General features: G+C 47.4%; 2 non-coding genes across 2 annotated transcripts; both read left to right on the forward strand.

Annotated features, from left to right (window-relative positions):
* The first annotated feature begins 504 nt into the window (after positions 1-504).
* On the forward strand, positions 505-577 carry Trnar-ucg (transfer RNA arginine (anticodon UCG)). The gene has a single exon. It is a non-coding gene; the product is annotated as a tRNA-Arg (tRNA).
* Positions 578-1016: 439 nt separating this feature from the next.
* On the forward strand, positions 1017-1089 carry Trnak-uuu (transfer RNA lysine (anticodon UUU)). Its single transcript has one exon. It is a non-coding gene; the product is annotated as a tRNA-Lys (tRNA).
* Positions 1090-6336: the final 5247 nt, after the last annotated feature.

Genomic DNA, 6336 nt, shown 5'->3' on the forward strand with positions numbered 1-6336 from the left:
AATTGTGCCACCACAGAAAAATGTAAGATAAACTAAGGTTCCAAACGGGCAGTAAGCCCTGTATGAGCCCACCCCACCCTTCTGGTGGTGGAATGAAAATTAAAAAAAAAAAAAGAAAACAAAGTCTACGGACATGGCCGACGTGAAATACTTAGTTCATGTAATGTATTTTCTACCTCTGATAAAGACCCTCGCGATCGTCGTCGTCGATGCCGCCGCTTTGTTAATAGCGGCAACTCGCCATTGTGTGACATAGGGTGATGTACCTTCTGCAACCGACTGAGATGGCACTACGCCATTGAAGCTGATGTGCAATTTGTTGTTTGATCAGCATCATAAATGCTTGAATGTAACTTGAGATGGAACACAGCAAGAGGTAGCGTCGTATTTTTAGTAGTGAAATTTGAGATGAAGAATTGATGCAAAGATGGGAAATTGAATTCATTCTGCCAGGTGTACAAATGGCGAAAATGAGGTGCGTGTGGCCAAAGCCAGTGCGCCAGTGACCGTGTGGACTAATGGATAAGGCGTCGGACTTCGGATCCGAAGATTGCAGGTTCGAATCCTGTCACGGTCGTGTTTTTCCACTTGTGCAAAAGATGCATGCTGTTTTACTGTGTTGTTTGAGTACTGCAAAACTAGTCGAAAGTTGCTGCTGTCCGCTTCGTGGCTGCAAACCGGCGTCTAAATGAAGCACAAGCAAGAAAAGGGTGATATGTAGCAAAATTTTCGGCATAGTGCCGTTCAGGAGAGTTTTTGTAGGAACTCCTGCATCTGATTCAGGACCCAAGAGCTACGCCACAGAGGTCTGAGCACAGTCGAGCATGTGTGTTGAATAATAGTGCAGCTAGCCATGTATAATTTCAAGCAGATTTGATGCCTGTTGGAAACAATTTTTCATTGAATAGGATTGTAACTTATTTGTGGCAGCAGGAAATAAGCTGTAGTCAGGAGGATCTTCCATAGATGGTCGCCGGTCCCATCAGTAATGTATGACGTGCAATGCGTCGTCTGGAGCCCGGCTAGCTCATTCGTTAGAGCATGAGACTTTTAATCTCAGGGTCGTGTGTTCGAGCCCCACGCTGGGCGGCGCAAAATTTTGTGTCTACGCGGATGTAACCCGCTCCTCTCTCGTGAGCCTTGCGTAATGAACGTAACGGGTTATGACGATGCCTAGCTTTGTATGGATATCAGAGGAATGGTGTTTGATGCGGAAAGTGACTGTGAAGTGAAACAAATGTGTTGTTTTGGAATTTTAGGTGTACATCGATATCGTGTGAGATGAGTAGGAAAGCAGAAGGCGTGCTAACTGAATGCAAATAGTCGTCGCTAAAGAGGTGCGTTTCGAGCTGAAGGGCTCCGATTCACTAGTGCAAACAACAAAGTACCCGAGAACAGCGCTAGGAGGCGGCTTCTTAGCTCAGTGGCAGAGCGCTCGTGTAATGTCTCAGAGATCGTGAGTTCGATCCTCACACGAGGCAAATGGATTTTGTAACAGCATCTCCCACCTTGGCCCTTTCGAAAAAAAACGCTCATGGATAAAAAAAAGTTATGAGATTGTGCAGTATTTAAGAAATTCTCTCGCAGCTGAATAGTCCGAACGGTGTTAATAAAGGAGGGACGATAAACTCATGTTTGTGGCAGACTCCTGATCTGTCCGACGTGAAATACTTACTTCTTGGGATGTATTTTCTACCATTGTCGTCGTCGACGGCGTCGCCACCGCTTTGGTAATTGCGGCTACTCGCCATTGTGTGACATACGGTGATCTGTCCGACGTGAAATACTTACTTCTTGGGATGTATTTTCTACCATTGTCGTCGTCGACGGCGTCGCCACCGCTTTGGTAATTGCGGCTACTCGCCATTGTGTGACATACGGTGAGGTACTTTCTGCAACCGACTGAGATGGCACCAAGCGATTGAAGCTGATTTGCAATTTGTTGTTTGATCAGCGCCATAAGGGCTTGAATGTCCATTACCGCTTGCGACGCGGCAGCGTGCGGACGTTCGGAGCGCTCTGTGTCACTTGCTTGTTTACGTTGTATTTGTGCTTTGTGTTTCACGTGATAGTGCGTGGTTGTGTGTTGGTGTCCTTGTTTGAAGTATTTGCTGTATGCAGTTAGCCTATTTGGGTTAATTTGCACGATGGTTCCCACGATTCCAAGGAAAACTACCCTGAAGGTCGAGTTTGACAAGGCTACACGATCAGTTCAGCCAAGTTCACTGGAAGTTCATGAATGGATCGTCGATACAATAGGCATAACCACTGATCAAGTTCACACTGCCTACTACGACTTGGATTTATACTGCTTTTTCGTGAAGCTTCTGAATCCCCTCTTACTGGAACGTCTTTTGTAGAAACATGGCGCCGGCGTCGATTTCCGGCATCGCGACGGCACTGTGAGTACTGTCCAAGTTACTATCGCTGATGTCGAGACCTCCAACGTGCGTGTTTACAACCTGCCCCCTGAAGTAGACAACTGTTTCTTAAAAGATGTGCGCACGAAATATGGCGAAGTGCGTAACATTCGACTTGAAAAGTGGTCCAGGCAACATAAGTTGCAATGCTTTTCTGGTATCAGATCGGTTGAGATGCAAGTCAAAGTCAACATCCCATCGCATGTATTTGTTTGTGGTTATAAGGTGCAGGTTACCTATTCTGGACAAGCTTCTAGGTGTTTTATCTGCAATGAAAGTGGTCATTTACGGCAAAATTGCCCTAAAAGGGTGACCGTCTTAAAGCCTACTTTCCAGCAACGTAAGAGACTCACTTTAGCTGATTTAGTGACAGGTACCCAATTAACAAGTACTGGGCCGTCCCCCTCTAGTGATACTGTGACTGTACATGAAAAACCTTTTGAAGAAGAGTTTCCTGCTATTCCTCTTGCGACGGGCGGGGATCAGAACCCTCTCACCCGTCCCGTCACTGCGGTAGCGTCCAAGAGACGTCGAACGTGCGACAGTAGTAGTTCCGATGAAGGCGTCTCCGTACCGGTCACACCTGCCACACTTGATATCAAACAACCGGCAGGAGACACTGAGCTTTCGCATGACGCTCTACCAGAATCAAGCGTTGAAGTTGATACTTCTTCGCCCGATGACGGTAGCGTTACGCCCCAGGTTGGTTGTTGCTTACCGTCCGCGTCTGTCGCTTCGGCTCTCCAACCGACCGATATTGAACCTCAGCACGTTGCCCACAGTTACGTCGGCGGGGTGCGCCCAAGTTCACAACTCGTATCACAGCAACGCGACATTGACAACAAACACGCTAACGAGTGTGTCAACACAGAGCGAGATCTCACTCAGCCTTGCTTGTCAACAACCTGACCGAGAGAGTGTTTCCACACAATCCCAACGTGTGGGTAAACAAGAACTTAGCGCGTCTCCGGAAGGGTTATCCGGCGAGACGCAACTGCACGTTGCTGTCACAGCGCAACCTGCACAGGAGACCTGTGTAGATTCTCCGATGCCGCTTTCTACGGAAAAAGTCGCCAGTGGCGGGAGGCATAAAAAGAAATTCCAACCGAACTTGAATGTACCACGCAGCAAACACAAACTGCAAGCCCTCTCGGATGCAAACGATGGTGATGGCCACTCTCCACCAGCTGGTTCACGAATGGACTGGTTTGCCGGAGACGATGATCACGTTAATTTAAAGTAGCTCCGTAAACTACATGGGACATGCGTACAAGTTCCCGAGTGTTACTGTTAACAGGATCACGTCTGATTTGAAACTTGCAGTCTTTAGGTAGTTCGTATATGAGTCTGCCGCTGATGTACTTCTATTGCAGGAATTCCTTCTTTCAGATCTGGTCATTCCCGGCTTCCACTGTATTACCAATGTTGCTTTCGAACTTAGCACTGGTACAGCCGTTCTCGTGCGTGAGGGCATCCCCGTCTCGGACGTTGAAACACTGGAGTCAGGGCGTGGCATATGCTGCAAAATATTCGGCGTCACGCTCGTGAACCTATACGCACCCTCAGGGAGTGGCCACAGGTTCGCAAGGACCGAGTTCCTTAAAGACTAACTAATTTACTTGCTTCGTAAAAATCCGACTGCCCTTATATTAGGAGGAGATTTTAACTGTGTTGTGCATCACAAAGATTAGAGGCCGAATTTTAACTATTGTAAGGAGCTTCATGATCTGGTTTTACGAATGAATCTCCAGGATACGTGGGAACTCCTTCACCCTACCCTTGTGAAATTTACATACTTCACTTCCACCTCGAGTAGCCGCCTCGACAGAATATATGTGTCTTCTCAGCTCGGAGAACATGTTGTCGTTTCAGAGGTCATTCCCGTCCCATGTAGCGATCACTGCGCCTACGCCACCGTCATACAACTGGACTGACAACCCACCAAACGATTCAGAGGTCACTGGATGTTGAACTTTTCCCACCTTCAAGACGCCGATCTCGAGGACCTTGTCACACGAACTTGGACTTTTTGTCTTCGCTCTGTCAATAGGTGCGTACGAAAGTATAGTGGTGGACGTCCTTTGCTAAACCAAAGTTGCGACGGACTTTAATTTCGTACTGTAATACGCAATCAGGGGATGCAAAGAGGACCACGGAATTTTATTATTCAATTTTAAGGGAGCTCTACGACAAATCTGGCGTCAATAATATTTACACTGCTCAAATAAAGCAAATCAAGGCTAAGATGCTCAGTATCAAACGTAAACAACTAGAAGGGTTAAAAATCAAGTCCAAAGTCAACTCTTTCGTTCAATCTGAGACAACTTCCATGTACCATCTTATTAAGCATCAGACCAACCGTAGACGCTTATTTATTGACAAACTGGCAACTGATAACGGGGAAATTAGCACTCGGCAACCTGACATAGTCACGGCAATTCAGAGGTATCATCACGGCCTGTACTCGGACTATCCAACCAATGATGGCTTGACTGCTACTGTACTCCAGTTCATGGACACGTCCGTTACTGCGGATGATAACCATGACTTTCTGGCTGCGTTTAGTGTCGAGGATACTTTAGAACTTATTGTTAAGTCGCCCGCTAACAAAGCCCCAGTACTGGACGGCTTTCCCAAGGAGTTGTATCTTCATTATTGGGATGTAATTGGTGTTACATTTACAGAAATTTTAAATGAAATCATTGCCGGGGCGCCTGTTCCTGGTGCGATGAAGGAGGGTAAAATTGTCCTTGTTCCCAAACGCAAAGGGTGTAAGCGATTTGATAATCTGCGCCCGCTCACCCTGCTCAATTTTGACTACAAAACTATAGCCAGAGCTGTTAACACCCGAATGTCTCCGTTCCTTCACAAAGTTGTCCGGCGGCACCAGGCCTGCGTGCCAGGACGGAATGCCATGTCTGCGATGTCTGAAATTAGGGACCTCATCTCCATTGCCTCAGTCACCAACCTAGACTTTCACAAAGCCTTTCATCATGTGAACCACCGCTATCTTTTTCACATACTGGACAAAGTAGGACTCGAGGAAGGGGTGTTAAAAGTCCTTCGCAATTTGATATCTGGCATATCGGCGAGGATACAAGTCAATGGACAGCTGACACAACCGATATCCATTCAGCGGGGTGTCCCCCAGGGCAGTCCACTCTGTATGTCACTTTTTGTACTGTCACTGGAACCCTTCCTTCAGTCTCTTTATCACCAGTTGTCAGGAGTGTCAATGTCCGGTCACACATTCATAGTCCGTGCGTACGCTGACGATGTTACCGTACTGTTACGCAGTGACGACGAGGTGGTCCGTATTAAACGGGTGCAGTGTCTGGAGCACAACTAAGTGACCGGAAATGTAAAGTGTTCGATATCAGTGGTTTTGAGAGCTTAACTATACAGTGGGCACATGTTGTGGAATCTCACAAACTACACTCCTGGAAATTGAAATAAGAACACCGTGAATTCATTGTTCCAGGAAGGGGAAACTTTATTGACACATTCCTGGGGCCAGATACATCACATGATCACATTGACAGAACCACAGGCACATAGATACAGGCAACAGAGCGTGCACAATGTCGGTACTAGTACAGTGTATATCCACCTTTCACAGCAATGCAGGCTGCTATTCTCCTATGGAGACGATCGTAGAGATGCTGGATGTAGTCCTGTGGAACGGCTTGCCATGCCATTTCCACCTGGCGCCTCAGTTGGACCAGCGTTCGTGCTGGACGTGCAGACCGCGTGAGACGACGCTTCGTCCAGTCCCAAACATGCTCAATGGGGGACCGATCCGGAGATCTTGCTGGCCAGGGTAGTTGACTTACACCTTCTAGAGCACGTTGGGTGGCATGGGATACATGCGGACGTGCATTGTCCTGTTGGAACAGCAAGTTCCCTTGCCGGTCTA

The sequence above is a fragment of the Schistocerca gregaria genome, chromosome 7, assembly GCF_023897955.1.
Source record: "Schistocerca gregaria isolate iqSchGreg1 chromosome 7, iqSchGreg1.2, whole genome shotgun sequence".
Lineage (NCBI taxonomy): Eukaryota > Metazoa > Arthropoda > Insecta > Orthoptera > Acrididae > Schistocerca > Schistocerca gregaria.